The 27015-nt window shown below is 45.0% G+C and overlaps 1 protein-coding gene across 1 annotated transcript in view; it reads left to right on the top strand.

Annotated features, from left to right (window-relative positions):
• Positions 1 to 19847: 19847 nt before the first annotated feature.
• The window catches only part of LOC126252277 (vesicular glutamate transporter 2.2-like), a 34404-nt gene continuing 27236 nt past the window's right edge, over positions 19848 to 27015 (top strand). The window contains exon 1 of the mRNA XM_049953150.1: positions 19848 to 19896. The gene's annotated coding sequence lies outside the window, so the exon portion shown is untranslated. The remainder of the gene's footprint in view (positions 19897 to 27015) is intronic.

Raw genomic sequence — 27015 nt, 5'->3', positions numbered from 1 at the left:
TCATGATTTCTTGTATGGTCGTCACTTTACCATCATCACAGACCACAAACCTTTGACATCGCTTTTTCATCCGCACAAGCCTGTACCTCCACGTACAGCGCAGAAATTCATTCGCTGGTCTCTTTTCCTCTCGCAGTACCGCTACGATATCTTGTATCGGTCCACTGCTAATCACGGAAACGCTGATGCGTTGTCCCGTTTGCCTGTTGCTGAGGATAAGGCATTCGATTCCTCCGAACTTGCTTGCATGTTCATTGATTCGGAAACCGATGACGTGGTCGAATTGTTTCCGATTGATTTTCGTCGTGTAGCTACAGCCACAGCTTCTGACCCTGTCCTTGCTACTGTTTTGCGTTTTGTTGCTACGCAATGGCCCTTGTCAAAGTCGCGGATCGAGGATCCCCTGGTTCGCCGATTTTTTGCTCACAGGGAGAGATTTTTTGTACGACGTGGTGTTTTGTTGTTGCGTTCTGATAATGATCAGTCTAGGGTCGTGGTCCCACGTTCGTTACAGTCCTCTGTCTTAAAGCTTCTCCACCAAGGACATTGGGGTATAGTGCATACGAAACAACTTGCTCATCAGCACTGTACTTGGTTCGGAATCGATGCTGCGATTACGAATATGTGCTCTTCTTGCATGGCGTGTGCCGAACAACAATCCGCACCGCCGCGGAAATTCTTTGCCTGGCCACAAGCCACTTCCCCTTGGCAACGCTTGCACATCGATTTTGCTGGTCCATTCTGGAATGCTCAATGGTTGGTTGTTGTCGATTCCTTCAGTAATTTTCCATTTGTTGTCTGGATGTCTTCCACGACGTCTTCTGCCACCATCCAGGCATTATCTGCTATTTTTTGCAATGAAGGTCTTCCACAGACTATTGTTTCCGACAATGGTCCACAATTCATGTCTGCCGAATTTCAGTCATTCTGCAAGGCCAATGGTATTCAACATCTGACATCCACGCCGTTTTCACCTCAGTCGAACGGTGCCGCTGAACGATTGGTCAGGACTTTCAAGTCACAGATGTTGAAGTTGAAAAAGTCGCATTCTCGGGAGGACGCATTGTTGCTCTTTTTGTCTTCGTATCGCTCTCAGCCCCGCGATGGTCGCTCGCCGGCTGAGTTGCTCCACGGTCGTCCTCATCGAACCTTGATGTCTTTGCTGCATCCGCCGCATCAGGTTCCTGTGCAGCGGCAGACTCCTGCTTTTGCTCCTGGCGACGTTGTATTTTATCGCAACTATCGAGGTTCACGGCGTTGGCTCGCAGGGCGCATTCTTCGCTGCCTCGGCCGCGCGATGTATTTGGTTTTGGGGGCCTCTGGTGAGGTGCGTCGGCATCTCAATCAGCTGCGCCTCTGTCGTCGCCCGGGTTCTGCCGCTCCCCGTCTGCTTTCAGCGACGGTGCCGTCCGGTCAGCGCCCTGGGGACCCATCTACTGGCTCGCCTCATCCCCAGGTGTTACCGACGCTGCCTTCCCTATTGCCTCATGGCGACATGCCGCCGCGGCCGCCGCCTGTTCTCCCGCCGGCGCCGCCCGCAGTGGACGCTTCGCTGCAGCCGCCCAGCGCCTCCCTGGGTCACGCGCCGCCGCTCGCTTCCCGTGACCAGCTGTCCTCCGCCATGGAACTCTTGCCCGCTCCGGCCCAGATGTCGTCATCGCGCGTCGGATCCCCCGACGCAATGGAGGTCGACCCTTCGGCCCCTCCTGTCTCATTACGGGCGCATACACCGCGTGTTGACGTGCACCCTGGACTAGGTTTTCAGGCGTTTCCTAGCTCCCCTCGGACCGAATGGCAGGGTGCGGGTGGCACAGCCTCGCCTGTTGTTAGGCTCCCCACCCCATCGCATACGTCAACATGGGGTCCTCCCCACGGCGGGCGGAAGCCTTATCACACGACCGTTCGCCGATTTGCGGGGGAGGAATGTGGTGTCACCGCCAGACACCACACTTGCTAAGTGGTAGCTTAAATCGGCCGCGGTCCATTAGTACATGTCGGACCCGCGTGTCGCCATTGTCAGGATCGCAGACCGAGCGCCACCACAAGGCAGGTCTCGAGAGACGTACGAGCACTCGCCCCAGTTGTACGGACGACATTGCTAGCGACTACACGTACGAAGCCTTTCTCTCATTTGCCGAGAGACAGTTAGAATAGCCTTCAGCTAAGTTAATGGCTACGACCTAGCAAGGCGCCATTTGTACCATTGCATGTATCTCAAGATAGTCTCACTTGTATCATCAAGAATGCTGTATACCAAAGGACGATATAAAAGTTAAGTGTTCTAGTAGCTACGTTCTTTTCTTTATCACATTCATTACGAATCCTGTTCCAGACTTCGCGCCAGTCGGCGTGTGTGTACGTGTGCCCTTTCGGCTACCCGTCACTGTGGACTGGCTGCCTTGTCAGTCCACTACATTAACGTGTCTGAAATCTGTGGTAAACTAATTCTAATTGCCGAAATTGGCGCTGGGCTAAGTCTTGCTGAGTATTTTGAAAACAAAAGTTATGGGTTCGTAGCCAGTGGATACTGCAAACGCCCGTGCTTCCACGTACAGGCGGAAGTGCCAAATAGCGTCGGAAATCAAGAGCAACTCCTAATCGTAAGCACTCTGCCTGGTCCGAGCCTGAGTCGTTTACGACAGAACGGGAGTTGCCACGCTGGAGCGCAACGCCGATTGCCAGCTGAGTGACGTCCGCAACCACGGCAAGGGGAGACGCGTGTGCAGCATGTACCGAAAGGAAGGCTTTACGTATGCTGGCCTATACTTGTTCGAAGGCGTGTTTTGACCATCCACAGCTGTTGTCAAGGGTGCAGCTGTTCACAGCAAGAGTCGTCGATAAAAACTGGCTATCCCTAAAAGTCTTCTTAGCTGCTGAAAGTCGACGGGGCGGGGCATGTTTTGTATGGCATCGACTTTCTCTTTAAGATGACAGTTGCATACTGCAGAAAATGTGTGACCTAAAAATTGTACTTGTTGTTTCCAGAGCACAAATTTGGCGTTATTTACTTTCAAATCGTTGAAAGGAAAAGGAAAGGAGGAAGGTTGTTATTTTTCTAGTATTATTTCCCATCATTAAAAATCAGAACTATTTAACACAACAAATAATTATGATGTAGGCAAGCATGCAACTGAGACGGACATTGCGGGGATGCCCTAAAGATAATTTATTTAATTATTCTTCAGTTTGAAACAAGTCTCTATTCAGTGCACGCATATCTCTTAATCTTGCAATGGCATTCTGATCTAGACACGTTAGATTGTATGGGGGACCGGGGGTTATGTGACACAAGGGGAATATCTGATGAAAGAGAATGGAGGGAATTTATTTCATAAACGCATTGTAGAAAATAGGATAAAATACATGGAAATTATGTCATTAAAATGCATCTTGTGACTTGAATTAAATATAGGTCTTTTAACGTGTATCGGGTTAGGATACAGGGAAGGCGTTATGTTAGTGGGAATGAAGCCAGTGTCGAGCTCAACACGGCGCAATAACGTAATGCATAGGATAAAATTCGTTGACATAAAAGATTTTGAAAATGGAACCGCATCGTAACGTAAAAACCGTGCTAGAGAAACCAATAGCTCGGCCACGTTTATTGTTGCCTTCTTCCGGATTTACCGGTGTGTGTTAACTGTGCAGAGTCACGTAAGAGACCAATTATAACAACGAGCGTTTAAAATTGTGACGTAATGTCATGCTCAGTGAGCATTAATGACCCAATGGAAGTGGCTCTGTACAGTTAAAACACACAACTAGACCAAGAAGAAGGCCGGTCACTGTAACCGTGACCGAAACGTTGATTTCAGAAAACTCTTAGGTCAGCTCACTCTGGCCGCAGAAGTCTGCGAAATTATATGGGACAAAAATCATTGAATCCACACGCATGCGTGCACAGGGGGCGGGTAATATCTACTTTGACCACGAAATATCATGGGAACGTTCAAATACCAGACAGAGAGTGCAAGGAGCGAGAGCATCGGTACTAAGATTCAAGACAGCAAGAATCCCCTTATAAACGAGAAATTCGAGATCGAAAGAAAAGTGTCACTAAATATTGCGATCTACAAAGTGCATACCACTATTAAATGGTAACTACTATCGCAAGAACACGTGGATGAATCTCACTTCATGAGTTTTCCTAATCCCGATAAACCACCAACTGTTCTTTAGCTAAATATTCATGAGTGATTTGGAAAAAAAAAACGCGAAAATGCAAGCGGCAACTTCTGAAGGGATTTATACACCAAATATAATCATTTTGTAGCGGGTAGTACCCGTGAAATACGTGATGATATGTTGAACAATTAGTGAGATATCTTACACAAAGACCGCATGGTCAAAGGAATGAGAATTCAGTACACGATTCAGTAGACTATATGCACCGTGAAATTAAATTAGTGAATAAGCGGTTCCTGGGAACATCGCACCGCGTGAAAAATTCGGTCATGGCGTTCGTCCAGAAGGAACGAAATGAATCCAGTCAGACCGCATTCAGAACGCGAAAATCAGATAAATGTACTACACCTAGATATTGCAGATAACTTCCGAAAAAATGTAACTGAAATTGATTGAACACTAAGCAGCCTACAGCCAACAGCAAACAGCCCCCTGTACCAAAGGGGCCCAGAAGGGGAGGCAAGAGGTGGCACTTGCCCCCTTTTGGAAGCTCAGTTATAGTTTTCAAATTATTACAGAATTTTACGCATTTCTAAAGATGATAACTGCAATTTTATTAAACCGCAGATTTAGCACTGCCGAGCGATTCGGGAAATACTGTCGACATTACTTAGGACTGCCTAACTATCAAGTTTTTCACAAGAAATTGCACCATTTCTTCGGTACAATATCACTTCCGACACAATGTTGCAGCGAAGACTATAGAGAACCTTCACAGAACAATCCCGAAATAATGTTCCCCGTTTTCTTCTCTTTCAGCTCTTCGTACAGTGCTTATCGAACTACAAAAAAATACCTGTTCAACTTCCTCCTTGTGAAGTTCATTAGCAAATTATCAGGACCGTTATCTTCTTCCTCAATAGCGCGGCTACAGCTTGGCAGTAGGTCTATACATGACCACTGCACCTCACACTGGTGCGCCAGTTGATCACAACAGAGAAGTTTACCTTACCTCCCTGCACAAACCAGACTTGTGGTGAGTTAGTGAGACTGCAGTTGCTTTTTCGCGGCAGAGCGATTTCAATAGACCGTTGATAATACCGACATTTTATAATATGATTGGTATCAAAGCTGTATAAAGGATTTTACTAGCGTTTATTTCTTGTTTCTCTACTTTAAAAAGTATTAATCAACGGAATTAGTTGCTGGTTATTTATATAGACATCCAGCAAGAATTTTCCCGCCATTGTAACTGCTTCCTGTACATATGGACGATTACTACTCCGCATTTCTCTACTGTTCCATTCTCAAACAGCATGCCGCGAAAATGAACACATAAATCTTTCCGTACGAGCTCTGATTTCTCTTATTTTATTACAATGTTCTTTTTTCCCCATGTAGCTGAATGTTACCAAAATATTTTAGCACTCGGAGGAGGACGCTGGAGATCGAAATTTAGTGAAAATATCTGGTGGCAATGAAAATTGCCTTTATTTTAATGGTTGCCACCCCAGCTCTCGTACTTATCCGTGACACCCTGTCCCCTAATTCACGATAATACAAAACGAGCTGCCCTTCTTTGAACTTTTTCGATGTTCTCCTTCAATCCTACCTTGTAAGGATTACACACTGCTCAGCAGTAGCCTTCTCCACTGCATTATTTATGTGTTCGTTCGAAATTAAGGTATTCGTCATTGTAATTCCTATATATTTAGTTGTATGGTCAATTATTGATTTCTGTGTTTTATCATGTAACCGAAATTTAATGGATTCCTTTTAGTACTTGTAGATGACCTCACACGTTTCTTTACTTACGGCCAGTCGCTACTTTTCATAGGATACAGATACCTCGTCTAAGTCACTTTGCAATTGGCTTTGATCTTCTGATGACTTCACTAGACGATAAATGAACTCTAGGAATCAATATATATTATAAAAGTAAGTGTACAACGTGCGTGCCGCTAAAACTCAGAAACGAGTCCCGGTACGATCAAGGGAGTTATATGGTGTAGTAGTCCTCAGTCCCCATTCATGAAGAACTTTCCCGTTTTTTCCTGAAGGGCGTGCTTTTGAACGTTTAAGGGCTGGGAAGTTTCGCCCCTTAGAAATTTCTAGAACATTCCAGAGAATTTGAGAGTATTAGAGAGCATTCCACAACTTTCCAGAATGTTCCGGAATGTTCCGCAATGATCCTTGATGTTCTGGAATTTTCGTCACTCGTCTGGAACATTAGGGAAGATTTCAGAATGTTCATGAACATCCCGGAACATCTCAGATCATTGTGGAACATCGCAGAATACTTTCTAGTATTGTGGAATGTTGTGGAACATTGTGGATCATTCTAAGCCTTTTTGGTACGTTATGGAAATCGTCGCTGGTAGGGCTACCCATTGGTAGGTAATTTCCAGGAATGATTGCCTGTCGAAGTAGCGGTGTCTTCGAACGTCAGTTTCTTATGAGTGACGAAGGGAGGAAACGAAAAAGTAGTGCGGTGAGTGAATAAAAACGAACAGTGAAGTGTAGGTAGTCTAAGTGATACAGTCACTGAATAAAAATCGAAAATAAAATATGAAAAGCGTTCTCAGTGTATTTGTCACTAAAAAGTTGGTTTGATTTATATTTTAGACAATGCCCGAACGTAAAAGAGAAGATCTTGCCAGCTCTGAAGCAAAACGGCGAAAACAAAAAGACGGCGAAGAAACGAAGCAGACGATGAGCGCGAAACTCTGTTAAGTTCTCAGTGAATGAGAATGAGCACCGTGAGAAGCAGAAAAACCGAAGAACGACGAAATGAACGGACTGAAGAATCAAGAATTGCGACTCAATCTTTGAATAAAACACTGCGAACTCAATCCAGCTATGACAATATAACCCTACGAGAAGCGCGACGAGAACACGTAAACAGTACAGCATAACAAATTAGGCATTCCACTACGACCCGACTAAAGAATGTAGAAAACACCAACACGTCGTAATCGTAAAAATGGATAACATCTGCCGATTTTGCAACGCGAGAAAATTTATTAAAGAAACACCAGGATTTTGAAAGCGCAGTTCTGGCAACTAAAAATAATTTTGTCGACGACATCAATTTCAATATTTCAGATAAAATTCCCGGTGAAGAGAGATTATAGAAATTGATCGACACGATAGTTAATGATGAAGAATGTGTCAACGTACCTACAAAGTTTCTAAACTCTTTGCAAATACCAGCAATGCTATCACACTGCCTTTGACTTAAAATTGGACCTGCGATCCCTCACCAAAATTATGCAATGGAACAAGGATGATCACGAAACAGCTGACGAATAACATCATCGAAGCACAACTTATGATTGGAAAGTAAAAAGGACACGCACTATTTAATGCCAGAACACCATGATCTCTATTGAACTGCACTCCAACTTAAAAGACTGCAATTTCTAATCAAATTAGCATACATTTTTATAATTAACAAGGCGCAGGGACAAACTTTAAAATATGGTGGCATCAACCTCAGAGACCCCCACTTCTCTCACGGTCAGCTGTATGTAGCTTGCTCTCGAAAAGAAATTCCAAAAATTTCAACATACATACCCCGTATAACAAAATGAAAGATGTTGTTTAGAAACAAGCATTGTAAATAGTTAGAATACGTTTACAATAAAAAATTTACCTCTTATACTTTAACAAATATTGCAAATATTTAGAATATGCAAATAGTTATTCCCATTACCACACAATCTCATATCAACACCCTTATTGAAGCCGGTTACCCCAGCTAGTATCTAATAAATGTGAGATCCCCTGTCGATAGCATTCATTACTTCGCGCTAATAAAGAATTAGCTGTATTTCACAGGAAAGATATTTTCTGAATTCGAGGTAATTCATAATATTCGATCACAGTATACTTTCTAGAACCCTACAACAAATTGACTTTAGTGATAAGGATCTGTAATCTGGCGGGTTACTCCTATTTCCTTGGTTGTGTATTAGTATGATGTTTGCAGCTTACCAGTCTTTATGAATATGTCGACCGACTTAACGACCATCTCGTGTCCATAATATCAACATGACTACTTTTTCTACATGTACATCTATACTCCACAAACCACCTTGAGATCTATGGCGGAGGGTACTTTTTATACTGTTTTCACTTGGACCCTATCCCATCCCAGCCACGAAAAGTTCGTGGGAAGAACGATTGCCGGTAACCATACGTGTGGGCTCAAACATTTTAATTTTATCTCCGTAGTCTTTTCACGAGGTATACGCGGGAGGTAGCAATATATTTCTTGACTCTTCTAGCAACGTACGCCCTCGGAACTTTAACAACAATACACACGGTGATGCAGAACGCCTCTCTTGCAGCGTCTGCCACCGTAGTTGGTTGATCATCTCCCTGACGGTATGGCTCTTACTAAATGAACCTGTAACGAAACGCACTGCTCTCTTTTGGATTTTCTCCATTTAAAAGTATGGTGACGACGGATCTTATACACGTGTTTCATGAGTCTCTGGAAACAAAGTGATAGGTTATGGAGTGGATGTACGTGTTCTTGTCTCAGAAAATCAGAGTTAGACTTGTTCTCACTTAACCTGAAGTCCAACGCTTCGTGTTTTGTGCCAGATGGAATCTGCAGTGTCGTGCAGTCATAAACATCACCACTTATCCCTACAGTCTAGGGACAGCGCTTCGTACTACTCAAAGCAAATCACATGGCTAGGTGACACATGGGTGAAGGTTTTATCCGCGGACATACTCGTCCACATACGGCGATCGTAGTGTCACGGCCCATCAAAGACTTTGGCTGTAAGACATATCCTCATCCTTTTCATCTTGCCCTTTCATCTTTCCCTTAGTGCCAACCGATTTCTGGATAATAATGCTGTCAATTAGCTGCTCCCGCTTAGTTACAACGTGTGGGAACGTTCTACAAGGTTCATGTCTCATCATGAATGATATTTAGGCCAAAACATTATCCTTGACCTTTACTTCATTTTACAGACTGTGGAACTCTTTTCTGGATATTCCTTGTAGTTACCCAGGACTTTAATAAGTCTGTCTAAGAGATCGTATGTGCAATGAATTCTTCATGTTGTTACTGAGTTGCTGTGTCATTTGTTTGCCGTCAGGGATATGTGTTGGAACCCTCGTATCCATGGCGGTGACGGGTATTTTGTGCGAGACCATCGGTGGCTGGCCGCTTTCCTTTTACTTTTTCGGAGGCGTCGGACTGCTGTGGTGCGTACCGTGGTTCTTCCAGGCTGCAGATTCGCCGTCGCAGCACCCGTACATCGACCCAGCCGAACGTAACTACATCAAGGCCACGATACAGTCAGCTGCTAAGGTAACATCCGCATTCACTGTCTCTTCCTGTACCATGGCGCAGTAGTCTCCCTGTTGTGACGTTGGGCTGCTACAGGTGTCCTATGCGACGATGGCTGATAGTAGTTATTTTCAAAAAATAATGTTTCTGATTTACAAAAAAAATACTTCACACGCTTAAGCTACCAGCCACTGTGCTACGTATACTTGTGTTGCTGTCTCCGTTAATGATGAAGTTTAAAGATGATCAGAAGTACTCTACATTCTTGTACTTCACTGCTGTCCTTAAATATCTGTTATCTTCATAAGACACACTTTCATAAACTCTTGACAGCCTAGTTAACAGAAAATCGTCAAGAAGACCGTGTCCGCCATGTCTAAGCTGCCACTCACACGATGACTTACAAAATAAATCTTCTCCTAGCACACTGAGTGAAATCTTATGAGCCCATCGCTTAGGCTAAACAGCGCCGTCCACCGAGGAACTGGGAGACTTGTCACTAGACTCGCGCCAGCCGGAGTGACCGAGCGGTTCTAGGCGCTACCGTCTGGAACCGTGCGACCGCTACCGTCGCAGGTTCGAATCCTGCCTCGGGCCTGGATGTGTGTGATGTCCTTAGGTTAGTTAGGTTTAAGTAGTTCTAAGTTCTAGGGGACTGATGACCTCAGCAGTTAAGTCCCATAGTGCTCAGAGCCATTTGAACCATTTTTGAAGTAGACTCGCTTTCAGGAGAAGTGGTGTTCAAGTCTCCAGCTGAACATCCACAGGTCTTGATTTTTTATGCTTTGTCTAAAGAAGAGGCGAAAGCCGTGGTGTTACGCTCGGTATCCTGCCGTATCCTTGTAAAATCGGGACTTGAGGTCTTTATCTAATCATCTTGTTGTCGTGTTGTCGACGGGACGTTAAACGTTAATCTTCATCTCGTCCTTCTTAAAAGAAAACACGTATCTCTCCGTGCACGACAGTCCACGGTACCAATATTTTCCAACAAGCCTCGCATGAAAATGTGATTTTTCAGGGGCTCGTATCTCGTGCTCTATTGTTCACAGAGATAACAAGTGAAGTGTTGCGGATACCCCTTGATCTAGCCATCATTTGCAAACGTATCAAGAAAGCGGGCATGCTGTAGCTATTCTACAGTACAGGGTCAAAATTTAAACATTAAACACTTCCTCCATCCCAGGCAGACTGAGGATTTCGGTTGGTTCTTTGCATTAGGTGTGGTCTAGTGTAGCCCTTAGACAGCTTATAAAATCACGATTTGTTAATGGCTTGTTCTTAAGAAAACCCCGAAAAACCACGATTTCTGGGCACCAGTTGTGGGAATGGCCCCTTGTGTGATTTCTATTCGTGGTAAATCGTCTATATTTTTGCCATATGTTCATAAGATGATGTTCTCGGCGAAATTTGAAACTTTTTTCGATGTTATTATCCTTTATCGAGACCCAGTCACCGTACTTATACATAAAACCGCTGTTTTTGGACCGGGACCGCAATTATCTAAATAACTACACTTAGAAAATAGCTCAAATTTTAACATTAAATCCTTTAGACATTTATCTAGAAACGCTATTTTTCCCGTTTTCGAAAATCTGTATCCGTTATCAAGACACACTCGAAAAACCTTGATTTTTGGGTAGCAGTTGTGGGGCTGGACAATTCACGACATATCCTCGAAGTTTTACCGTATGTTCTTAAACTTGAAACTTTTTTCGCAATCGTTATCGTTACCGAGATCCAGAGGCTCACAATTAGCGTAGTTCTGCATGTAAAATATGCCCATACTATCCGCTCTGAACCGCAAATGTAGTTTTAACTGACGCAGTGAGTTCTGAAGTCATCGGAAGGGTTCTGAGTTTACTAAACTATCTTTTTAGTCGCCATTTTTTCACCAATAAATCCTTATGCCGCGCTGTGTCTATAATATAATGGGCAGTTCACGCCTATACGCGCTGTCTTGAACTGAAAATTATTCGATGGTTCCACCTGGCGGCGTAAGCACCCTACGAAAAGTTATTTTATCATACGAAATTCTTTGTTGTTGCAAATCAAACATCGCATTTTGTGGTATATTGTAAGTGTAGCCTAAAACATGTTTAGCATTTTTATGTAAAGTAGTGACAATTGGACTTTCGTTGGATGAGAGACGATTTCGTTTTAACATTATGGTATGAGTACTTACTTGTCGTTTACATGTGTCAAACCATGTAAATATGTCGAAGTACACAAATAAACTGTCAAAATCTTACTAATCTATGGAATTCGTTTTACACGTATAAGCGGTAACCTTACCGTAACAGGGGAAAGGAAGGAACCAGCTGAAAAATACTCTTGTTCAGGCACGAAAAAGGCGAATATGCTCCTGTTTTAAGAGTGACAGGAAAGTGGGGAACAAGTTGCATCAATCCTCATTCGTCCTTCCTTACCAAATATTTTTGCATGTGAACGTTCGCTCATTTTGTGCTGAAAGACAGTAGCAGGGTGACAGCGATGGTGGAAGACACAGGAGGCAGTGTCAGTGGCACAAGAAGAGATCGCATTCGGGAGGACGACGGTTCAATCCCGCGTCCGGCCATCCTGATTTAGGTTTTCCGTGATTTCCCTAAATCGCTCCAGGCAAATGCCGGGATGGTTCCTTTCAAAGGGCACGGCCGACTTCCTTCCCCGTCCTTCCCTAATCCGATGAGACCGATGACCTCGCTGTCTGGTCTCCTTCCCCAAACCAACCAACCAACCAACCAACAAGAAGAGAGAAGAGACAGTTATGATGGACGAAAGAAAGCGGCAGTGAAAGAGAGAGTGATGAAGACAATAGCAATGGGAGCCAAGGAGAGAGGAGGTAACGATGACCAGTGAGCGGCGGTGGCAGTTAAAAGAGAAAAAGTGATGGATGGAGACAGTAGCAGTGGGATAAAAAGATGCCCCCACCCCTAGACCAGTGAACTTAACGTGCTAATTCTCCCGACTTTCAATCATCCCCTATATCCACCTGTTAAACTTTCCCGGTCTAGTGGTCAAAACCCAGGACATCTGGTGAGAGGAAGATGGAAGAGAAAAAGAATGGGATAAAGAGAATGGCCAATGGGAGAAAATGGAGACAGTGGGAGAGAAACATATACAGAGAGAGTGACAGTGAGAGGGAGATGCTGAGTATGAAGGCGTCACTGTAAAGAGAGCCTGGGTAGAATGATTTAGAGCGTTCTGTCTCGAAAGAGCGCGAAGTATTCGTACGCCATAACTGTTGTGGACAAAGGCGAAATGAGGGCTGATGGCTGATGCAGCTAGTTCCCCACTTTTCTGCTAGAATCTGTTAAAGAGGAGGATATTTGATTTTTTTTGTGCTCCAACAGGAGCATTTTTCAACTGATAACCATTTATATGTTTTGACTGCCAGCATCCTTTCATAACAGTTACTGTTGGTTTTGAATAGTGTAGTCTATAACACTTTATCAAATTAGAACTTAAATGACACTGGTGTGGCTAAAGATAACGGTCTTCAATTTATCCAGAACATAACATTGAGCATTATGATGCCAATTTTTATAGATACAGGTTCTATTACGCTTCTACTATTAAAATCTCGAAATCTATAAAACCTACCTTCACATATGACTTATTTTCGTATTATATATTTAAAATGTTATAAAATATTATTCTTTTGCTTGGACGTGTTTTGGATGCTTTAAATGCGTACTGTCGTATATTTGTTACTGCTAAAACTGCTTTGGCAAATATGTTCGAAAATTACAAGTTTTGAATTTTTATAATAGAACGTGGACTGAATTTTAGTGATGATCAATTACTATTGAATCATTCATTTCCAGTAGGTCATTACATCATATTATTCCGCAATGAGTTTTAGTCAGGTAAGAACTAGGACGAGATCGTAAACGAACTGACCAGACAGAAATAAAAGGGGAGATCATGTCTGAAGAATGACTGATGATAAAATGCCTAAAATAATAACGAATTATTTACCAACAGGAGAAAGCTTAATAGGTAGACCAAGAAAAATGTGTAGAAATAAAATAGAAACTAACAACAGAAAATATAGCACTAATAAAAGTATGTGTCATGAAAATACCTAACAGTTGAAGAAAGAAGAAGAAGTAGTTTTATACTAGCAGATCATTAAGTATAAAAAAGAAAAAAGATTTTCAAGTGACAACTTCGCAAGTGGTCATACACGTATTTCTTGTTGCGGTCTGATTAGAAAACTTGGGAGATAGTTTCAGGTGTATGCTTCTACAGTACCAGGTGAATAAGCAACACGGCAGTACCAGTGAAGTGGTCTAGTAATATAGATTTACGAACCTGTCATATACTGACAGTTTAACCGCAGCATTCCCCTTCAGCTCAGCCATTATGGTATAGGACCTGTGCCTTCGTGAAGTGCGTTATGTTCAGTTTTGCAGCCATGTCGTCGACCCAGGTGGGGCTTTCACGACGCAAATGGCTTCGCGTTCAAGAAAACTGCAACTCAGATCGTCGTCCTGTCATCCAGATTTAGGTTTTCCGTGGTTAACGTGAATTTGTTTGAAGGTTCCTTCGAAAATGATCCATCTTCCATACTTGTCCATATCGAGCTTGTGGTCTTCCTTTAGTGGCCTCACAGTCGCTGGGAATTGAAACTGAAATATTCCATCGAAGTTTTTCAATAAAATGCACTCAAGCGGTTTTTTAAACCCCACTTTGACGATTCATCTTGACGCATAAACAACTTTCTTACCCCCGAGACTGGAATGTTGGTAGCAGCAGACAGTACCCCCAAAACATGAAATCTGGCTCGTGAAATGCAACCTACTGGAAAACCAAAGGAGCTCGTGCATTCGGATGTCTCGCAGGAGCGATATCGATAGCTTTGCAGCTATTATAATGTTGGTATGACTTCATCAATAAGGTGACTGAAAAACATTTTGCTTTGTATGCCTGATATGTGGATATCTGTTTCTGCCTAACATTTCTGCTTCTCTTAGTTTTTTCCTGAAACATGTACCACATCTTCGGGTTCCCCTAGGTATTTTTCAATCTAATAGCTTAAATCAGACATGACAGTCTTGTAAGCGATTGGACATCATGCAACTGCTTGCCTCCTCTCAGACTGATTCATCTTACTATCGGGGATGTACGTAACAGGGGGCAGTAACGGCGTACCCAGACAAGGGCAGGGGAGGGCACTGGCTCCCCATCCACTTGAAAACAACCGAATTCGTCGTGCAAACCAAAATGCATTCTCCCCTGTCAGACAGACGTGTCAATTCAATATATCTGAGTAAAAGTAGAACATGTAATGGATATTGATTACTTGTAAGTGTGCATTTGTCGTAGCACGAAATCCAGAAGCCGTTTCGCCATTCACTGCGAAACTAATGTGAGTCGTCGTCGTCGTCCCCTCCCTCCAGCACAGCTCAGACCTGAGATCCTAGTTACGCTATTGGGCAGCGGTAACATAAAGCGTCAACAAATCAGCCACATGCAGCTGTACCTACCAAATGTTGTACGTAAGAGGCCCATTCAAACAGAAAGGAAAGGAGAGAGGAACACTAGAGGTAAGCGTCCCGTCGATAACTTGGTCATTAGAGAGTTGAGCATAAACTCGGATTAGGCAAGGATGGGGAAGGAAATTTTCGTGCCCTATTCAAAGGAAACACTCTGGCGTATCGCATAAGAAATGTAGGGAAATCCCGGAAACTCTACATCTGAATGGCCAGACGGGCATCTGAACCATCGCCCTGTGAGTCCACTGTGCTAACCATTGCGCCACGTCGTTCGATGTGTTAAACCAGATTTCAGAAAACTGTTCAGCTGCACTTTAATTGGAAATTACGTGAACATTACTGAAGAGAGTACAGTGGTGAATGTTGCGTCTTTGGTGTTGCAAAAGAAGCTGCCTGTGCCGTGGAAGAGCATTATGTCAACGCCAGCTGTCTGGGCTCTCATCGCTATCATGATTACTTTCGACTGGATCTTCTATCTGCTCATCACGTCGCTGCCGCAGTACATCGCCCAAGTCTTGCACTTCGATATCCGTAGTGTGAGTGTCCTAGCGCTACATATTCCACAACTTAAAAAGTAATTTACAGTAATACATATTTCTGTGCTATGCTGATTCATCTCCACAAGAAGACAAGTGGTATGGCGACTTCCGTAATTGCCGTTTCCGGTGTATTCTTATGCTGACAGCAAAGCGTAGTCAGGCTGTTTTGCTAATCAAGGTTCGCGCGTTGTACGTTGTTATATCATAGTACTGAATTGTATGAATGCATGATCTATTTTTTCGGATATGTATGAAAGAACAGACATCACGCATTCGTGTAACTGATTCGCCCCGATGGGCAATGAATCCACAACTTTCAGTGTGGAAGCACATTTACGTTCGACCTATAGCGGGAATCTAAGTTCACCGAACAAGGAGGACATGGATAGGTGGCGCTATGTGTGGGTGTGGGTCAGCCGGGGAGCGTGCCGAGACAGTCTGCGCATTTACGATACAGACCGTGTGTGTGAGGTGCAGTGGTTAACGCAACTGCCTAATAAGCAGGAGATCCCGGGTTCGATTCCTGGTCCGGCACATATTTTCACTCATTGCCGCTGATATCGTCTGTTCCTTCCCTTTCTCTGCCCCCCCTCCTCCTCCCCCCTCCCCCCCCCCCCCATCATCAATTTACATAACACTACTGAATGTACTGTAGGCCACACGACCTACATGAATGTAATGTGTGGGTTGTATTCTGTGTACTTATTATACGTCCCGTTGGGCAGCAGAACAATTTTATTGTAGACCTTTGAATTTTTTAAAGTTCTACCAGGCAAACTCAGATCAGAAGCCTAGTGTGCCAAACCGAATGTCAACAAGTACTGCCATTGCAACAGACGATGGGCATGCGGCGAGTATTGCCACACAACCTCCAACTGAGGAAGGCAAAAATGCAGATGTTGCAGTACTGTATAACAAGGCACTGTGGAGTATAAGTAACTTTAATGGCAGAACGCCACTGGAAAGTCAGACGTAGGGAGAATAACCTAAGTCGGTGACCCAGAATGCCGGCCGCGGTGGTCTCGCGGTTCTAGGCGCTCAGTCCGGAGCCGCGCGACTGCTACGGTCGCAGGTTCGAATCCTGCCTCGGGCATGGATGTGTGTGATGTCCTTAGGTTAGTTAGGTTTAAGTAGTTCTAAGTTCTAGGGGACTGATGACCATAGATGTTAAGTCCCATAGTGCTCAGAGCCATTTGAACCATTTTTTTGACCCAGAATAATTTGTGAATTAACACAAGTAGCGTTGACTGGACAGATAAACGAGGGAAAATGTGCTCTTATAACACGAGCCACCCCTTCACAGGCACAGACTCAGCTCTTTAAATAACGAAACTTTCGGGGTTCAAAGACACTTTCCGTCGTGCTGCTATTCCGTCTAGTTCGCAAGAACCAGAGAGAATGACAGTCTATTGAGTTCAAATGAAAACACAACAAGTTGATCGATGATGGCCTGTCTGCCATCCAATTGCTAAGTTCAGCACTGAGATGCAGCCAACTTGGTGCAAACCATCGTCATGATCTGATGTTGTTATCTACTGTGTCACCACAGATGAGGAGACTGGTGTGCGACCAGCCCTTCTCCACGTCATCACAGATGACCTGCAAGGTGCCATCTTTGCACCAGCCACAGCTTGTTTGCGCGGCCTCCTGGCCGACTCGTGAGTACCTGCTGCAATCTTGGTCGATTCATGGTGGATGACCAGGACATAGTCTTCCCAACAACCGACATCCTGGACCAGTCGACAGTCTCTACCTGAACACACAAGTCCGCAGCTTGTGGGCCAGTAGCTAACGTTTCTGCCTCTGGATCACAGGGTCCCATGTTCGATTCCCGGGTCGGGGATTTTCTATTCCTGGTGACTGGGTGTGTTTTCCTCATCATTTCATCATAATTTAGGACAATGGCTAGAATGAACAGTGAAAAGATTGGTAATTTGTACGGGCGTTAATAACCACGCTGTTGAGCGCCCCAGATACCAGAATCATCATCATCATCATCATCTGAACACACAATGGGCTGTCTCTGAGAGCACTGAAGGAGGAGCCGCACTGTGTTGCGGGCTGTCTGGACAGACGATGCCTCCTTGTGCCCCCACTAGCGCCAGATTTGCACACGACTAAGGCCCAGTGACGTGTGGGACGAAGTCACATCTCGCTGAGGAGGCACTAATACTTCTTCGCAGCACACTCTTACACCAGGCCGTCAACAGCCGCTCTGAACACACTTTACAACCCCGTAAACTCATTACGATAAATAAATGTCCTTCAGATACCATTGTGTCACTGATGCTTCCGAGCATACACTGAACCACTCACCCAAACTCCAATCCCAGACTCCTGCTTAAAGCGCAACCCCAGTTCTCCCGGTCGCAACAGTACGCTCTAAAAAGTCCTCTGTCAGATGGCACTACTTGAATCAATAGAAATCAAATGACATTGAGCGGAATTAAATTATTTCTTGCCGTTACTAGCATAACTATCAGGCAACACTATTCAGTACATCTGCATCTACGAGAACAGGGATGATATGCCAAGTTAACGATCGCTGAAATGTTTTGTGTAATTGTTTTTGGAATTATCTTAACTATTGACACGTTAGACCCAATATCAACAAATAAAATTATCGAAGCTAAGGAGTATTTTTTGTAGCGAAGCCAGACGATGAACTTATGGCAGGGCTCGTCCTGTATCTCAGCGGCTCATTTAAGTGACTACATGAACCATAAGATCAACTGGTCATTCTCGTGAAAAAAGCGAAAACCATCTAGAAAATTGCAATAACCAGTTCACAGCAAGTTTTAAACGAAAGGTTTTTCTTAAAACCTAGAAAAACTAAAGCTTTCTTACAAAATCGATAATGTTCAAACAAACAAAATCGATAATGTCACCCACATAATGGACTACAAGGTAGATAAAACCTGTATATTTAATGTGTGAGAAAACGTGTGTTATCTTTCAGACGATTGATGATTTTGCACAAAGGCTTTGATGGATTTAAACAAGTGCATCTACTGCGAACCTGAACGCGTTATTTGGAGCTAGTCCATCAATCTGCCACGTAAACCTAATTGCGCCCGACTGAACCCAAAAACAGCGGGTACGGTGAAGTGTCATAAAAAACTGAAGGCCCTGTTTCAGCTCTGTCCTGCGAAGGTTCGCATCTACCTTGAATTTAGGCCAGCACAAAAACGCAACTGTACCGACGATAACGGCGTATTTCAAGTGAACAGTGTGACAGCAAAAGAAACACGAGTTATGTATTTGTCTGAGTGGGGTCTGTTCTGTAGGTCATGTCCGGCAGAACAGACACTACTCAGACATATACATTTCGTAAAAAGTGGGTAACGGCGTTAATTTCTGTGCGAATGCGCAAATATCATTGAAACTCCTACGGGAATTGGGATTTGCGAGTAGAGAGTTTAATGGACCAGCGTCAGTGCATTGAAGCGTGTGTTAAGTTGGTATTTCAGTCGGTTACGGACCGTGTTGAGATGGCCGAAGCGGTTAAGGCCACCGTTCATGAGATGCGGTAAATCTGGGTTCGACTGAGGCGATCATTTAAAATAAAAAATAAAAGAAGCCGATAAGGCCACCGTTCATGAGATTCACTAAATCCATGTTCGAATCCCAGTTCGGCACAAATTTTCAACTTTTGCCATTGCATTAGAAAACGCCCTCTGTGGATAGCCATTACGATTTCCCACACAACCCTTCCCTTTCCTTCTCCTTCGCCTTCCTACATTTCATTTTTACAAGCATAAGTTACTCCGTACTTGGTTAAGTCTTGATATATCCCGATGGTCATCCAAGAAATGATAGAGTTTCCTAAAACTTGGTTTAGCGGATTCACAGACAATCGTTTTTTGAAGTGAATGTCAATTTTGCCTGTACTTCATATTCCAGGAATACGGGGAGGGGGTAGTGCCTTCTCATGTTCCCTCCTTAAAGCCTGAGCGTGAAATGCTCCGTGGTCGAGCGGTTCTAGGCGCTTCAGTCTGGAACCGCGCGACCGCTACGGTCACAGGTTCGAATCCTCCCTGGGTCATGGATGTGTGTGATGTCCTTAGGTTAGTTAGGTTTAATTATTTCTAAGTTCTAGGGGACTGATGACCGCAGATATTAAGTCCCATAGTGCTCAGAGCCATTTGAACCAACCAAATGCTCCGAAAACTAGTTAATGGAAGTAAAGTAGGTGCAATATTACATGAGCGACTGGCTATATCCGTAGTTCATTTAACGTACTGTCACAATGTTCAACGATATTCTCATTAGACAACCTTTTATAGAAGGTCTGCTAAAGTTCTTTGTTGTCAGTGGCATATACGTATTTACTGTAAGCTGTGGTAAAGGTTGTATGGCGTGACGTTACTCCGGAAAGGACGCGTGTCCAAAACCTGCACGTTCCGCATTATAAATGGATTAGGTTAAGTGTTGGTTGTCTAAAATTTCATATCGTAGTAACAGCTTATATCGATACTTAGTACTGCAAATATATATGCACAAGACATTAAAATTTCTGCTGTAATTCATAGGTTTGATTCTAACTATTCTGTAACTGTCTGGGTAGAGTTATCTACATTGCAGAGGCCTAGCAACTGCTATTAAACACGCAAAAAAGGCACATAAAGAGTTCAGCATACGAAATTAATTTAGTTAACACTGACAGGTACCACTGCATCACAAAGTGATACCGCTGAATTCATCTACTGCAAAATGGAAAAAGGATAAAGCGGAGAGTCCGACATAATGAATGGTTAAACGCCGCTTTTAAGACGAGGTCATTATAGAAGAGGCACACGCTCGAAATTTTTAATGAACAAAGAAATCGGCCGTACCCTTTCAACGGAACCATCTCAGCGCTCACCCAAGCAGACTAGAAAAATAGCAGAAGTCCTAAATTCGTTGGCTGAACGGGCGATTGAAACAACATCCTTTCGAATGCGACGCCAATGTCTCACCACCGCGCCACCTCGCTCGCTCTGACTTGAGTTTTTGTGATGTTACTGACAAGGAACTCCTCGAGTGCGAGGTCGCAAAAGGCCAATGATGATTACGCTATTCGATGCCCCACATATTGTCTACAATGCAATCACAATATTGGTTGCTAATGGCAACAGAGGACGGAACTGGATATATCCAATGGTGAGCACAGCATGAGGCTACGGAGCATAGTAGAATTTCTTAGTCGAAGAGCAACTCACAACAGTGCTACAGTCCTAGTGGTGTTAATACAGGGTGGGGCCAATGAAAGTGGCCCAGACTAGTGGATACGACTGGACGTGATTGTATGCATATAACCTACAGTTACTTCCAACAGGACGGAGCAACTGCCTTGGCAGCCAGCCGAACCTTGGAGTACCTTCACACAATCTTCACGCTACACAGAGCTGTTACCAGAGGTTAGTCTGGTAGCGGCCCTAGCTGCCCATGCAGGTCAACTGACATATCAGTGTCCGATTATGCTGTGTATGAAGCCCTCAAGTCTAAGGTGTATTACAACAACCCCCATAGAACTCGGGACCTTCGCCTACGCGGACAAGTGCTCTACCATATGAGGTACCCAAGCACGACTCACGCTCCGACCTCACAGCTTCACTTCTGCCAGGACTCGTCTCCTACCTTCCAAAATTCACAGAAGCTCTCCTGCGAACCTTACTGAACTAGCACTCCTAGAAGAGACGAATTGCGGAGACAGGGCTTTGCCACAGACTGGGGGATGTTTCCAGAACGAGATTTTCAGTCTGCAGGGGAGTGTGCGTTTATATGAAACTTACTGGCAGATTAAAACTGTGTGCCGGACCGAGACTGGAACTCGGGACATTCGCCTTTCGCGAGCAAGTGCTCTACCACTTGGTCGATTTAACTAGCCACCTAAATGATGTTAATATTCAACTCCAAGGAAAAGATCAGCTGATTAATGTCATGCCTGAACTATTTCCGCATTGCAAACGAAACTTGGGCTTTGGGAACAACTGTTACGAAGAAAATAATTTCACACATTTTCCTACTTTATCAAAACAATCGATCGTCACATTGGCGGCAGCGATTAAATGCTTGATATCTGACTTGAAATACGAATTCTAAAACCGATTTAATGATTTTGAGAAATATCGTCTGCTTTTTTTTGTGTTTGCTACGCAATTCTCTGTAGACATGGCTTCACTACCGGGACATTTACAAATGTAATGCTGCGAAATATAATATGACGCACAGTTAAAAGGGAGATTGAAATGAGATGAGCGCTTGGCGTCATTGGCCGGGAGGCCCCTTACGGGGCAGGTCCGGCCGCCTTGGTGCAGGTCTTATCACATTCGACGCCACATTGGGCGACCTGCGCGCCGAATGAGGATGAAATGATGATGAAGACGACACAACACCCAGTCCCTGAGCGGAGAAAATCCCCGACCCAGCCGGGAAAAGTGAGATTTAATCAGGTTGTTTTGGAAGAGTTCTATAAAACATACTACGATAAGAAGAAATATCCAGCGCTTTACAAACATTCTTTAAAAATTTCAGTATTTGGAAACACTTACTTGTGTGGACAGATTTTTAATCGGATTTATTACGAACATCAAAAAAGTTTTGCATCATTCCGGTTCCCAGAACTCCTGAAGGTAGACGTTGACTATGGATATTGTATCACAGACACAGTCCCTTACACTGTTCAGAGATGTCACTAAACCCGCCCAAAGATGTAAACAACCATGCATGACCAGCACCTATTAGACGGAGGGGGTCCGACAGCCGATCAGTTCCAGTCATTACATCAGGATGGAGATACATGGCTTGTGTTGTCTGTAGTTGAACCACGCCTGGACGGTCAATACCGTGGTTCGATCGCGTCCGCATTGTTACTTTGTACCAGGAAGGAATCTCAACAAGGGAAGTGTCCAGACGTCTCGGAGTGAACCAATGCGATGTTGTTCGGACATGGAGGAAATACAGGGAGACAGGAACTGTCGATGACATGCCTCGCTCAGGTCGCCCAAGTGCTACTACTGCAGTGGATGACCGCTTGGAGGGACCCTGACAGCAACGCCACCATGTTGAATAATGCTTTTCGTGCAGCTACAGGACGTTGTGTTACGACTCAAGCTGTGCGCAATAGGGTGCATGATGCGCAACTTCACTCCAGACTTACACGGCGAGGTCCATCTTTGCAAACACGACGCCATGCAGCGCAGTACAGATGGGCCCAACAACACGCCGAATGGACCGCTCAGGATTGGTATCACGTTCCCTTCGCCGACGAGTGTCGCATATGCCTTCAACCAGACTGTCGTTGGGTATGTCAGGCCGAAAGCCTTAGACACAGTGTCCAGTGAGTGCAGCAAGGTGGAGGTTCCCTTCTGTTTTGGTGTGGCATTATGTGGGGCCGACGTACGCCGCATTACAAATATCTGTGTAATGCTTTAAACGCTAAAACAAAACGTCCCTAATAGTGTAAATAAATAAAACATCTCTCCTGGGCGTTGATGGTGTTTAAAGCACGCATCTTAAGTGTTAGCAGGTGGCTGGAAAACGAATGGTGTCCCTCCACTGGCTGGAGACTATCTCTTGCGACCGAATACACTCCTGGAAATTGAAATAAGAACACCGTGAATTCATTGTCCCAGGAAGGGGAAACTTTATTGACACATTCCTGGGGTCAGATACATCACATGATCACACTGACAGAACCACAGGCACATAGACACAGCCAACAGAGCATGCACAATGTCGGCACTAGTACAGTGTATATCCACCTTTCGCAGCAATGCAGGCTGCTATTCTCCCATGGAGACGATCGTACAGATGCTGGATGTAGTCCTGTGGAACGGCTTGCCATGCCATTTCCACCTGGCGCCTCAGTTGGACCAGCGTTCGTGCTGGACGTGCAGACCGCGTGAGACGACGCTTCATCCACTCCCAAACATGCTCAATGGGGGACAGATCCGGAGATCTTGCTGGCCAGGGTAGTTGACTTACACCTTCTAGAGCACGTTGGGTGGCACGGGATACATGCGGACGTGCATTGTCCTGTTGGAACAGCAAGTTCCCTTGCCGGTCTAGGAATGGTAGAACAATGGGTTCGATGACGGTTTGGATGTACCGTGCACTATTCAGTGTCCCCTCGACGATCACCAGTGGTGTACGGCCAGTGTAGGAGATCGCTCCCCACACCATGATGCCGGGTGTTGGCCCTGTGTGCCTCGGTCGTATGAATGATTGTGGCGCTCACCTGCACGGCGCCAAACACGCATACGACCATCATTGGCACCAAGGCAGAAGCGACTCTCATCGCTGAAGACGACACGTCTCCATTCGTCCCTCCATTCACGCCTGTCGCGACACCACTGGAGGCGGGCTGCACGATGTTGGGGCGTGAGCGGAAGACGGCCTAACGGTGTGCGGGACCGTAGCCCAGCTTCATGGAGACGGTTGCGAATGGTCCTCGCCGATACCCCAGGAGCAACAGTGTCCCTAATTTGCTGGGAAGTGGCGGTGCGGTCCCCTACGGCACTGCGTAGGATCCTACGGTCTTGGCGTGCATCTGTGCGTCGCTGCGGTCCGGTCCCAGGTCGACGGGCACGTGCACCTTCCGCCGACCACTGGCGACAACATCGATGTACTGTGGAGACCTCACGCCCCACGTGTTGAGCAATTCGGCGGTACGTCCACCCGGCCTCCCGCATGCCCACTATACGCCCTCGCTCAAAGTCCGTCAACTGCACATACGGTTCACGTCCACGCTGTCGCGGCATGCTACCAGTGTTAAAGACTGCGATGGAGCTCCTTATGCCACGGCAAACTGGCTGACACTGACGGCGGCGGTGCACAAATGCTGCGCAGCTAGCGCCATTCGACGGCCAACACCGCGGTTCCTGGTGTGTCCTCTGTGCCGTGCGTGTGATCATTGCTTGTACAGCCCTGTCGCAGTGTCCGGAGCAAGTATGGTGGGTCTGACACACCGGTGTCAATGTGTTCTTTTTTCCATTTCCAGGAGTGTATTTTTGTAAGGCACGGCATGACTTCCAGACGTTGTTTAAACATCAAATTCTGTACACAAAATGTTGCTGTTTTCACTTCAACTTTTAAGTAAGATACCAAACGTCCGTGCTCGATGTTTAAAAACGCCAATCATCTGTACTATAGAACTAAATAACAAAAACGTTCGTGCTTAATTTTGAAAACACTACACACACGCCTGGCGGTGGTGGAGATTGTAACGAAACATAGTAGCCCAATTGTACCACATACACAAGTGAGTCATCTTGGATGTCCAGCCATTTTAACAGCACAAGGGAGTTATCTTAGACTTTAAAGTCATAGTAGTGCGGGGAGAAATTAGCGACGTTCTTGAAAATGACAGAGGTCTTCTACTGTTGTAGTCGTGTATAATGATTTTCCTGGAGAACCGAACAAGTCCTACATAGGGACAAACACCGATCTTAAAAACGCAGCTTTCTCTGTTAATTGTTCATTTCCAGAAGGAAGCAGATAGAGCTCACATTGATACCACATTTTTTGTCTTCCATGAAACCTTCGATACAGTTCCAGGCCAGCCTAATAACCAAAATACATACTTACGGAATATCTGAACATATATGCGAAGGCACTGAAAACTTTCTATCGAACAGAACACAGCGTCGTGTTCTTAATGGGGAAGCATCTTCCAAAGCGAAAGTATTCTCTGGTGTACCCCAAGGTACTTTGATATGGTCGCTGGTGTTCAGTATATACACATCTGCGCCACACTTCTTTCATAACCTATCACTTTTTTCCCTTGTGACACAGAAGTCAGAAATTTTTCTCGAAGATGCCTACGACCTTCTGTATCGGTGCAAAAGCCTGGCGCCCTGCTACCTCATCCTCGAGCTAGACGATGGTTCAAAAAGCAAGGTGTCGACACATGCGAATAAAAGGCCGGAGCTCTGAAGTTCACATGAGGTGTAAAGTGTGTAAATGATGTCACAATCGCACCAAATTTCGTCACTGTCCTGACCAACGCCATAGCGGACGTTTCACACGATGGAAAGGTCGTTAACCTCTCCCCTGTTACCCATATTTCACTCTTTATCTCGACGCCTTCGCGATGGAGGTCAGAACAGCGACCCCCTGCCTTTAAAAAGACGTTGGTCACAGAATGAGATTTTCACTCTGCAGCGGAGTGTGCGCTGATATGAAACTTCCTGGCAGATTAAAACTGTGTGCCCGACCGGGACTTGAACTCGAGACCTTTGCCTTTCGTGGGCAAGTGCTCTACCATCTGAGCTACCCAAGCACGACTCACGTCCTGTCCTCACAGCTTTACTTCTGCCAGTAACTCGTCTCCTACCTTCCAAACTATACAGAAGCTCTCCTGCGATCTGATGATTGGTCAGTGAAAACATTTCAGACACACCGCCGCTCGGAATCGATACGAAAAGGACTCAGCAGGTGGTATATAGGGTGTCAATGAAACCACCCCTACCCTTGGGGCGTTCATTTACACACAATTGCCGGTCAAACACTACAGTTTTCAGTGCGATGTGCCGCAGAGAAAAGTTTTTGAATAACTTAGGAACTGCTAACATTTATCCCAAACGACTCAGCCCTTCCCTCAGGACTTCATGGGGTTGCAACCCCACTGAATGTGATCTGACCCCCTGGACTGTCGCGCGACCCAACTTTTTGTTCTGGTATACATTGCGGGACCAGTAGTAAGCGTTTAAAATCAGTCGCCAAATTTTGAATTTGATCCAGAAACAACAAAGGGTTTTCAGGCATTTTCAAATCTCATGTTTCACGCCCTCCTGTGGCATGATTACGATGGACCGTGACATTGACAAGAACATCAATAAAACAGTAAAGGGTCCGTTTAAGCCCCCAGTTTGGCAACATCGTCCATATGTGCAATCACTGATGACCGCATGCTGGGTGGATAGGCAACCCTATCAACCCTATCAGCTGCGTGATGCTATATCGCTGCATTAGCATCTGCTGCCCACATGCGAAATCTGAGGTGTGTCGAAGGTATTGCCTATCCTGCCAGTGCATAGGAATTGGTGAATGCATGTTTCTGTACAGGGACGTTATTGAAATGCTCAAGAAAGATGTGCGGGTAATACTGAAGGCGTTCGCAAACTGGGGTGGGGCCGTGGGATCTTGAAGGGACCCTATGCCAGTTTCTCGTATTCATGCCCTTGTCAATGTTGTACTCCCCTGTGACGATGCCACAGGAAGTCGAGAAACAGGAAGGATGAAGAAATGTAAACATCATTTTCTACTTCGTATCACAATCAAATTTCGTCGATTGCTTTTGAACGATCCCTCGTGGTTCCATCCCGTACATCACAAAAAAACTTGTGCTCATGCTACACTCCAAAGTGGTCAAACCGAGTTCAGTGTAGTTCCGCCCAACGCTGACCTCAGAGAAGGGTTGAATCGGTTGAGGGTTGTTAGCAGTGGACAAGGCTATGAAGAACGTCGTCCTGTTGCACGTCTGTCAACATTCTTGGACGATTTGAGTTGACAGCTTTACCAGACTGTCTACGTACCACTGTGCGTTCACTGTGGTGCT

This window comes from Schistocerca nitens, chromosome 4 (genome assembly GCF_023898315.1).
Source record: "Schistocerca nitens isolate TAMUIC-IGC-003100 chromosome 4, iqSchNite1.1, whole genome shotgun sequence".
Taxonomy (NCBI): Eukaryota; Metazoa; Arthropoda; class Insecta; order Orthoptera; family Acrididae; genus Schistocerca; species Schistocerca nitens.
Note: the sequence above shows the minus strand (reverse complement) of the source record. Positions and strands in the feature narration are given on the sequence as shown.